The sequence below is a fragment of the Bombus huntii genome, chromosome 15 (genome assembly GCF_024542735.1).
Source record: "Bombus huntii isolate Logan2020A chromosome 15, iyBomHunt1.1, whole genome shotgun sequence".
NCBI lineage: Eukaryota > Metazoa > Arthropoda > Insecta > Hymenoptera > Apidae > Bombus > Bombus huntii.
Window position 1 is genome coordinate 6,682,900 of NC_066252.1, and position 11,195 is coordinate 6,694,094.

Here is an 11,195-nt window from a genome sequence, read left to right on the forward strand (position 1 = left end):
GAGACATTCTCAGCATCCCAAAACGAAGATCCATCTATTTAGCAATACCAGGCCGCTATTAGTTTCGCGGGCGCCGTCAAAATTACGATCGATGGGGCTTGCAGAGAGAGCGAGCGATCCCGAAGGGTCACCGGGTCTGATATCGATGAGCCGAATATTAACGTCGGCTGGTCGGTGATGGCAATTGCTGCTAATTAGCGGCACGCATCTTCCTCAATTGAGGCTCGTTTCGGCTGCCACCATTTCAACACGCTGTTCTTCGGCCCACACACGCATTCGGTAAGGTCACGGTCGTCGCGACAAGAGCCTTAGAAATTTCAGCGGCAAAGTATCTACAACCACTCTTGTGCAACTGCTGCCGCTCCATTCCAACCCAATTCCTTTTCTTTCATAAGCTGCTCGCGACCGGCCTGGACGATTTCCAACAGGCCAGCCGGAAATTAATTTTCATGGGGGATTCGGAAACGCTGACTGCACAAGGAAATGGAAACGTTATCGGTGCTGTTTTTATCCGATAGATGGGAAAAAATATTAATCTCATAGGTTTACATTTTCTTTTACTTTTCCCTACAAAGATATATAACGATCGATTTTATACATTTTCAATATTCGTCTCTTCGATAGAAGAAATAATTGCTTCCGAGGATTTTCTATTAAATCGTTTCCCTTCGACGGAGAACAGAATGGAAAAATTGAAAATCAATTTTAGAGATTTCTTATTCCCTTAATTTATAGATTTCCTGCGATTCTCGCTCATTTATTTCACAGTCGTATATAATAGTTTGTCGGAAAAGTTTCTTTCGTTTTATGAGGAAATAATAGGCGCACGATGTTTCTTTGTTTTATATTATTTTCTCGATTTTACGATCGATCCATTTTGTTCTGTTGAGATAAACACCGCGGCATTTCACACACTTGGTTTCACGTTTGTATTAAGCTGCACTGTTGTGAAAAACACGGTTGCGAAAGAAAGACACTTTTCGGACAACCTAATATATTTCCCATTAGTTTCGCCTTTCTCAAACTAATTTTATTTCTTTCTTCTTTCTCAATTATTCCGCAATTTATTAGAAAGTTTCGTCAAAGTTTTCCATCAACGATGCCACTGCTACGCGACAATTAGATTTTCCAAGTTTCCTCCGGCGTTCTTCCTGGAAACGCGCATGTGAATTTATATCAATTCGGCGTATGTCACGATGAATTTCCATCGTATTCACGTTTGCTATACATTATGCAAGCGTGACGTATAAGACGATCGATTCGAAAAGGCTATCGAAACTGGAACATGATCGCATAAAATCGAACGTGAGAAAGATGAGAAGCGGAAACGCCACGGTACCGTGATAACTCTTCGCGTATACACGTACGTAATACACGTAGAACGTTTGCACGGGCTGTCGGAGTACCGTCATATCACGGATGAGGGTGGTGAATCTACATTTACATACCGGTAAATATCCTGTATCTGTACTACAATTTTCCCCCCTCCCAGTATTGTTAGATATGCAATATGCAAACGATTTTCCAACATATATTACACGTTTTTATTGTCGCTTATCAAGTTGCAGAACTTCATTATCGACGTCCCTTCCGTTGTTGCTGGTTCTGGTCTTTCGACGATCATGGTTCTATCGTTCTGGAATTTCTTTCACCTTCAAATTCATCCACGCTATTTCGTAAAATTCGTCGAAGCTTTTATCGATTTTCACTGACCGAAGTTTCATTGTTTTTCTATACAAGTGATTTGATTTTTGTTCTTCCTTTATATAGCTGTACACAATGATGGCTGGAAAAATTCTTCGATTGGGATACAGTTTTCATTCAGATTGAATTATGTATCGATAGAATTGTTTGTGTAATAATTTTCACGATATCGTGTCTCGTGTTAACGGTATCGTAGTTATCAACTAATCATCAGACTGGAATTTTGAAAATATGCAATACATGACTATAATACTTTATCAGGGTCACTGATCTCATTTCCGTTAGATCGTCAAACAAGGAAACGACGACAGCCAAAACAGCAACAATCGTCCGATATGAATGTTCTATTTCGAGTTAAATATAATATATTTTTTGGCCAATTGCAGAATTTTAGTGATTAGTTCGCGTGTTAGCTGTATGCCGAAAAACATCCAAATCGTTGCATTAGACCGAGACTTCTTCTTAAACCGTTGGTCGCGTAACGGAATTATGTGGACGGGGATTTTCTATGCAAGTGATTTCATTTCTGTTCTTCCTTCATATAGCTGTACACGATGATGGCTGGAAAAATTCTGGAACGACCAGATTACCACGGACCAGTGAGATGAAAAGTGTGAATTTTTCCAAGGATCAGGAAAAATTCACCGAGCTGTGGATCGACATAAATAGAAAACACCAATTTCCTAAAAAATTGTTTAAATGGGATGAAATCAAAGCTTAGAACTTCCAACAGTTTGCATAATAGTCTTAAGCACATTTATAATATTGTCCATCCCATCCATTGCAAAACCACGTCCTTGTTACTGACGATTGTAAATATCGATTAACACCAATTAACGTTGAAGGTACTCCGTTAAATATCACATCGAATATTCAGTCGAGATTTTCTTTACACAAAACTAAACAAGCACGTTGTTATCTCATCGATATGGAAATTTAGTTTCGTCATCGGCACACTCATTTCATCAATATGCAAATTTAATTTTGTCGTAATAAGCGGTAACAAGCGATAAGAATTATAAACGTCACTAAGAATTGTTTAAAATGAAACTTCTTCCATTTATCATCGATTACTGTTTCGTTTATTGTACGTAGCTTTTTATATATACAACTGGAGTTGCGTACAATTTTTACAGACAAAATGGACTGGCAAATGATCGGCGCTGCACTATCCACGATGCACGCTAATAGTTACAGATCGTTTATGAATGACGATTGAAGCCTGCGTTAAAAAGCAGAGTGTTAAAGATTCATCTTCTCCTCGTGTTATTAGGGTACTCGAAGCGATATGTCGATCGGAAGAGACGATGAACGAAGAAGAGAAGCGTTGTTCGATCTCTTTCCAGTGAACGGTCCGCGGAAATTCGCTAATTATAGATCGACTAGCGACGAGGCAAACGCGTAGCCGTCGACGGCCGCGCGACGACCACTCGCTTGGACTTGAACCAATCCTGACCTTCCCTGCTGCGTCGTGTCGACCTAGAAAATTGCGTGCGTCGTATCCGTCTCAGCGTGACGGACGCGAGCCATATATAGGGCCGCGTCCCGCCAAATACCGCGACCGGAAGTGCTAAACGGCATGCCGCGCGCTGCACCATAAGGCCAAATCCTGATTACAAACTTCCAAGATATCTAATTACTCGATTAGAAATTCGAAAGAATTGTATTTTCCATTCAGGATACAAGAAACCTGTAATCCTCGTTTCCAAGTTTAAGAGATCTGTAATTTTCGATCGTCCATTCAAGAAATTTCTAATTCCACATTTGAGAAGTTGGAAGAAGTTTGACGGATCTTCAAAAAATCTCTAACTCTCTCGGTTAGAATGTTGGGAAACCTTGAACTTCGTATCGTAAATTAAGGGAATCCATGTCTCTCAGAATCGAAGATTGGAGAAATTTGTAATAACAGAAATTCCTGATTCAATGGTCCGAGAAATCTCTAAATTTCAGTCACCGATCCAAGAAATCTTTGTTTCTCTACCGTGATTGGTTTATGTGTGTCACGAAATGGAAAAAGTTGAGGATCGCTGCTATATGGTCTTGTTTGCACATATGACACTTCCTGTCAGTGTGCGTGCTTGTCTGCCTGATTCTTTTGGGTCTGTCAGAAATAACCAAATCAGACCAACATTTCTTTTGTTTAATCATCTTTACAGTTTTTTGTTGTACTAGTTTCCTCGAGAAAAATCCTGTGTACATATGTAGTACTCATCGCCGTTACTGTGGCACCATATGCGTCGATGTGTGCTCGTTCTCGAGAGTTTCGCTCTCAACGCCCCTTCCTCTTGCCCTAGGCAGCCCACGCTCGCGATGAGGCTCCGCAGGTGGCCGGATGCCTCGAAAACGGCGCGATTCTGACGCTTCACCCTCCGATAAACTCGAGTCTTCGTGAAATCGCGCTTTAATCTTGTTGCTTTCAACTGACATTTCCTGAATCGTTTTGGAGATCGTTGCCGAAGATCTGTTGAGGCCGATTGCTTGAAATAAAGTGCTTTCTTCGAACATTTTTGATGTAGAAATATAGTGCGTTTTATTTTTCATAATTACATTAATTTATTAAGACAACGAACTGCTTCTCGAAATGATTTGGTATTCTAGAATCTTGTAATAAACGATAACTTAATGTCTTCTTCTTGAATTATACAGATAACGAGTAATATTTTTGCAACTTAATAATAACGTTGTCAAACAATGCACGAGGTAAATAAATTTGACTTATCAGCAGGACGTATATAATAAATAAAATTGTAGAAATTAAACTATATCATTCTTTGTTTGTTTAAAGTTCATCCAAGAAGCTTATTCGTAATACTCGAGTTTACAAATATCTCATTGTGCCTCTAATCTCGGAAGGAAAAAGGTGGAAATATTTGTAAAGGGAGAGGAGTTATTTTAAGCGGCAGTCACGTTAAAAATAGCCTGAAAACCGCAGGACAATCTGAGAGACGCGTCGAATTTCTCTTTTTGCGCTTCTTATCTTTCCTCCTTCTTAAAATAAATATGGAATAACAGAACTTAAGGAATTATCGAGTGCGAGGTTTCGATCTGCGTTTCTAGGTTAGTGTAATATTTATCATAGCAAAGTATGAAGAATGGAAGTCTTTATGATACGTATTATCATTTTACGATAGTGTCACAGTATCGTATGCAGTATCATATGTATACGATTTTATAGGAAGTTTTTTTCATATTGATTGAAGTATGAATTACAATAACATTGTCATACCGGAAGTCTCGGTTGTAACCAACAATACGTAAAGTTTTGCGCGAAAATGTCATTTCACCATAACATTCGACTTCTGGCACGGTCGTTTAGCATCGAACATTAGAAAAATCCCGCCTAGCGCTGTTTCAACCCACGTGGTTTCCAGCTAGGCTAATAAAGTACCGGTAATAGAGCTGGCCACCCCGCTACGTTCTTTCAAATACTATTTCTGAGAACTCATTGTTTTCTGGCTTGCTGTTATCGTGTCAAGGTAATCATCGTGTACACGAACGCGATGACACGATAAAAAAGGAAAAATGATGATATACACGAAACAATCAGTTACGATATACAGAAGGAAAGATCAGTAACGATATACAAATAATTTAGTTTGTTATACGAGTGAAAAGTTCATCTTACAAAGTTAAAAATTAAGAGATAGTCGAAGGAATATATAATTACACGATAATAAGTCACAAATAATGTATTCGATTACATAATTGCGAAGATAAATAGGAAAAGGAAATATGTATTTAGATTAGGTTATGTTTGTGTCTCAATTTGTCGTATCAATATGACCAAAACACTATTTTTATGTTTTACTTCAAGATCGTCGAGTTTCGCTCATAAATATGCCCGCGTATTGAATTTACACCCCATGGAAAGTGGAGGGAGCTTTTTCAATTTACTTTTGCTCTTATTCCACTTTTACTTTCGTCGAGCGTTTCAATTTGACGCTGGAGAGGCTGTAACGAGGATTTCGATATCGTTGCGTTGGCGGAGAGCACGGATAATGAATATAAAGCAGCAGAGCTGAGGAAATGTGGGGAAATTATGCCTCTGTTCTTTTCTTTGTTTGTCTAAGCGGCTGTACTTGAGGGAAAGAATAAATGCAGATTAAAGCTACGCGTGGAAACGAAGTCGGGCTGGTACGTTTAAAATATTATCTATAGGACAGAGAGGAGCTAACATGAAGTGAATAGGTGTAAAATAACTTTCGTTTCAAGAAAAAATGATTAGCATAACGGTAAGCAAATTTCAATTATTAAATAGACTTCATTGACTTCTTTGAATGTTGTCGAACTATGAATAATTATTACTAATCTTTTTTACCTTACCTAGTTGTTTCTAAATTAATTAGTAGGATTACTTTGGTTTTGCTCCAATTATGAGACAAAATTTTGATCGTTACATTGTCCTTGCAATTAGTTGCTAGATTGATTACTATTAATTACCAGATATTGTTTGTTTCAATTATGCCAGAACAAATTCTTTTTTCAAAATTCTTGTACTCAAATCCCTCATAACCTATTAAACATAATCACGAGTCAAATCACGTAGCAATAATTCCAATGAACATTGTGCAACAGTAAAACTGAGATCTTGATTCGTAGAAATTGAATGACCATCATTTCTAACCTCCCTGCTGCGAATCCGGCCGTATCCAGCGTGCAATAACTGGTAGACGAGAACGTAAAGTAAGACGAACAACTTACTTCTCGATGTTTCGTACATTCGCGACATCTCGCTATTAGAGCGAATGTCAGTTTCGAAGGATGTGTTTCGAGGTTATGTCTACCGTACTGTAACGTTCTGCAAAGAACGCTGCGACACGCAGAGGACGATTGAAGGACCTCGTGACTTACGTAAAACCCTTCGCGCTCGATCGAATTTCCTGGCCACCCGGCGACGGCATATACGACCGTGTGCGCCTATTACGCCGCTTTTACGATCTACTCGTAAACGTCCGGGCCCGCGAAATTGATAGACCACTACGTTACACGCACATACACACGTGTACACGCGATAGCCACATCGTGGCAGCACGCTCGATGTCTTCTTCCTACTGGCCACGCCGCAATTTTCGATTTCTTTAGTACAAGATCGATAACCAATCGGACAATCGATTTTTTTTAATGAATCGAATCCGACTCGTGACAAACATGGCGACTGAACTGACATTTCGCGTTGCAACAAAAGTTCTTGTGGAAATGTTATATGTTTATTTTATGCATTCTTCGAATGATATTTAAAGAAATATGTATTATATCAGTTTCTTAACCTATCATTTTATTATTACTGAAATGGCTTTTCGTGTTGCAAAAGTTCTCGCGGGGGTGTTACATAGCTCAATATTAGTAGTTATTTATTTTCCTATTTCAAATAATATCGAAAGAGAGTTTAAGTTACAAAATCTGGTGACTTATGTAAAATATTTTAGCAGATTCTTCTTAACTTGTCATTTCTACTATACAAGCGAAAAAGAAGTATATCTCGATTAGAGAACCGATAATCAATAGAACAATCGACTTTTTTAATGAGTCGAATTCAACTCCCGACAAACATGGCGACTGAAATAGCGTTTCGTGTTGCAAAGTTCCTGTGGAGATGTTAAATGAATAGATATTCATTTTATGTATTCGTCGCATGATATTTGAAGAGATATGTGTTTTATCAGTTTCTTAATCTGTCATTTCTATCGATTTCTTAATGTGTCATTTCTATCGGTCTCTTAATCTGTCATTTTATCGTTAGTGAAATGTCGTTCCGTATTGCAAAAGTTCTTGCGGACTGTGTTGCATAGTTCATGCTATTTGTTGTTTCTAATTTTAAGTTATTTCCAAAGAGAGTTTAAGTTACAATTCTGATGCTTCATATACAAATTTTTAACAGTTTCTCCTTAACTTGCCGTTTTTACTATACAAGCGAAAAAGAAGTGTATCTCGAGTATACGGTCGATAACCAATAGAACAATCAATTTTTTGAATTCGATTCGTGACAAACATGGCGACTGAAATAGCGTTTGGTGTTGCAATAAAAGTTCTCGTGGAAGTGTTGTTGTTTGCGTTTTTATTTCGAACGATACTTAAAAAGAGATTAAGATTTCTTGTTAATCCGTCAATTTTATCGTGCAAACAAGAAAGAAGTGAATTACGTAAGAAGAATTATGGTGGTAGCTGTCATCTGGTTTAAGGTAATTTGCTTTTAATGTTATAATAGACGATATGACGTGATCTCTAGATCAATTATATCGAAAACAAATTTGCGACAAAACAGTGAGAAAAAATTCTAATACTTCGTGTAAAATATTCCGCTCATTTCATGTTAATCATATATACTACAGATATACATTACAATTTCTATTGAAAAAAACGTTCAAGTAGAAACTAAAAACAAAAATTTCGTTGAGAAATATTGTAACAGTTTATGCAAAATATTCCGTCAGAGCCTCGTTAATCTGTTAGCTTTATCATGCTAACGAAAATTTCATTTGCCAAGGGGGAAGAACTGTGTCATCGATGACAGCGTCATACATCCGACAACGTTACAATGAAACTCACGAAAATGAGACAACATGAAAGTCGAGTATCGTAAAAAGCGCGTAATCATTTCAACCGGCCAATTCTGTGAGCGACTGATGATTTTACGAGCGAGACGCGACTCCAGACGCCGGCCAGACGCGAATGGTTCAACGCGAGTAAATCTAACCTCGCCTACGCGAGCTGAAACGGCGCCGGTGTCGCACCGAGTAAAAATTATTTGCTACTAGTAGTCGACTACCGTTGCCTGATTTAAAAATACGACGTACCAACTGACCGATTTCGTGACATGGACCACCCAGTATTTTTCATGGGAATATATATGTAACAGTTTTACGATATAAAATTTCCCATTATGATCATTATGATTATTCTTCGTGCCTTTCTCTCTATTCTTTAACCGAATATTTGCAACTTTGAAATTGCTTCGCGGTTACTTTAATTGTTTATAAAATACATCAAGTTCATTATTAATAATAAAATTTATAAAGTATAGATAGGATCGCTACAAACAATATTTTTAATTAGTCAAATTTTAGAAATTTAATGAACTTATCATCAGTCATAGAATATATAAGATATATGTAGATGGGATTGCTATAAGTAATATCCTTAATTAATCAAAATAATTTTGATATTCCTATTCTTATCAATAAATATTCAAATCTATTCAAATATTTTTATTTCGTTATCTATTAATAACAGTTCAAGAAAGCATTTTAACCATTCGCCAATCGCACGAAAGAACACGGAGTTGCAAATTTTAATTTTAAACTTTACTTACGTTGCGTATTACGAAGAGTATGTGTAATTGAATTATTAAAATTCGTTATAAATAATTCATCGACATTGATCCGACAATTAATCAGTATTGCCAGTATTAATTGGTATAATGCCAGAAATTATAAAAAATCATCGATATCCTAATCGTTCAATAATAATTATCGAGTGGCCCATAGCGGTCGCACGCGCGCGAAATTTAAATCCGCCAGACGTTCCGTGGTAAGAAGACAAATAAAAAAAGGTTGAAGAGATGACGGGGAAGCGAATGAAGTGGCAGACGACGCGGACGACAAGAAGGGAATTGTAAAGTCGTCATAATTGATTGCATCTTTCGCGAGTAGAGAGGTGAGGCCCGAAGAGGAGGCTGAAAGGAAGAAGACAGTGGAAGAGGGCGAGTGGCTCTCTAGCTGATACAAGAGCCGTTGACATTACCACGTTGCTCCTCGTCGCGAAACCACGCGCCACCCACCCAGCACCGTGATTTTTATTCCGGCTGGCAATAAACAGATCCATCGTGACTCTTTCTTTTTTCGTTTTGTTTCACTGTTTTATGGTCTTCTCCTCTTCTTCTTTTTCGTTTTACTCTTCTAGAAGGATTGTTCCTCGACGACTGGAGGATTTTATCGATGAAAAGTGTGGTGAAAAATGCTTTATTTGAAATAATTAGAGTATCTCTGCTTATTTGATTATTTTATATATAGTGTTTTATCCGTTTTAAATTGTATACACTTTGCTTCTAAACCGACACCAATGTCTGCTATTCTTCGTATTAATTTCCTTATTCTTATTGGTCACATTGTATTCGATATACTAATGCATTTCACAAATTTAATATGTAACAAACACTTGATATACACAAACACATATGGTATAAGGAAATAAACGAAAAGTTGTACGACCTAGATCGACGATGAAAGCATTAGAAGGCACAACAAAATTTTCGAAAGAAATTGCCCACGCCGAAACCAATTTCTATAAATTTTCGCAAAATCATTATTTCAATTGGTGACGGGGTGCAGCTTAAAATAGTCTCGTCGAACGTTATTTCGATGTATATATATTTCCACCGATTTTCATCCAACAACGTCCGCCGAGGTGAAACACGACGACCGCTGCCTTCGAACGTGCGAATGTCTTCGTGGCGTCGCATCAAGGACGGTTCGTCTCGTTCGAAGTATCTTCGTGAGACGAATTTCTGGAACGTTGTCTCGGTACAATCGCGCGAAAACAAGAATTTTTCTACTCCCAACGATCGATACTTACCAACGCGACATGTTCGTCTTAACACATTCACTGCTACTAAAATACCTATTCTTGGAATTGTATTCTTTTTTGCACCAGAAATGTCTTCATTTTAAGTAACCATCTTTGCTTCGGCATTGTCCGCTGCTTTTACTATGTTATTTCTCCAAGACGTGCAAAAATTAAATATACCGATTTTAAACAATAATATACAAACAGTTTGAATATTCATACCTGTAGCTATCTCGTAGAATTGGACATGTACTTGCAAACGACAGAAATTACTAGATGCGACATTCAAAAGATAATACCTTCAAATGGCAAACGTTCAGTTTACGAGTATTTACCTTGCCTCGTCAAGTATCTGTAATACAAGAACCTTAATCAAAGTCGACAAAGCCGCGATAATATCGGTAGCCTTGACATTCGTTTCGTTTTACCTTATTATGGCCGACTAAAGGAATCGTTGGAACTCGTTGGAAGTTTTTTAACGCGGAACCCTTCGGAGAAATGGCTATGATTGATGCCAAACACACAACAATCACCCTAGGGGATCGACGATCTCGTTTCACCAGCGACCTCGACTCATCAAGGACGATCCATATCGTGGTAATAGACACGAAGGTTTTTCGAGATCTTCGCATCCTGGAAGAAAACAAAATACAAGATGAATCGACAGGATCCACCGAGAAAATGGGAGCATCCTCGTCAACCACAATTTTCCATCGAGTTCTTCTTCTTACTGTCAAGGTCGAGGTAGCTTGTTTCAACGAGGACAGATGATTGTCGGGTATTGTGGTTGGGATCTGACGACTACTGGGAAAATCTTCGCGAAGGGACGCCAGATTGTCGCGGTTGTTATTCGAATTATCATACATTTATTAGATGAGGTTTCTCTCATGGAATTATAACGTTTGAAGGTTAGGTTTGCATGTAACAGG

The 11,195-nt window shown here is 38.0% G+C and overlaps 1 protein-coding gene and 1 long non-coding RNA gene across 12 annotated transcripts in view; one reads left to right on the top strand and one right to left on the bottom strand.

The window, feature by feature from the left end:
* Positions 1-11,195, top strand: part of LOC126873646 (protein kinase C-binding protein NELL1-like) — a 90,657-nt gene that overhangs the window by 26,194 nt on the left and 53,268 nt on the right. The window lies entirely within an intron of this gene.
* The window catches only part of LOC126873677 (uncharacterized), a 50,722-nt gene continuing 44,945 nt past the window's right edge, over positions 5,419-11,195 (bottom strand). For 6 of the 8 annotated variants that reach the window (XR_007692488.1, XR_007692489.1, XR_007692493.1 and 3 more), the window contains 3 exons: positions 10,695-10,899; positions 10,276-10,618; positions 5,419-10,207 (listed from right to left, as the gene is read on the bottom strand). This is a non-coding gene — a long non-coding RNA (uncharacterized LOC126873677). The remainder of the gene's footprint in view (positions 10,208-10,275; positions 10,619-10,694; positions 10,900-11,195) is intronic. The other 2 variants (XR_007692492.1, XR_007692490.1) reach the window with 2 other exon arrangements.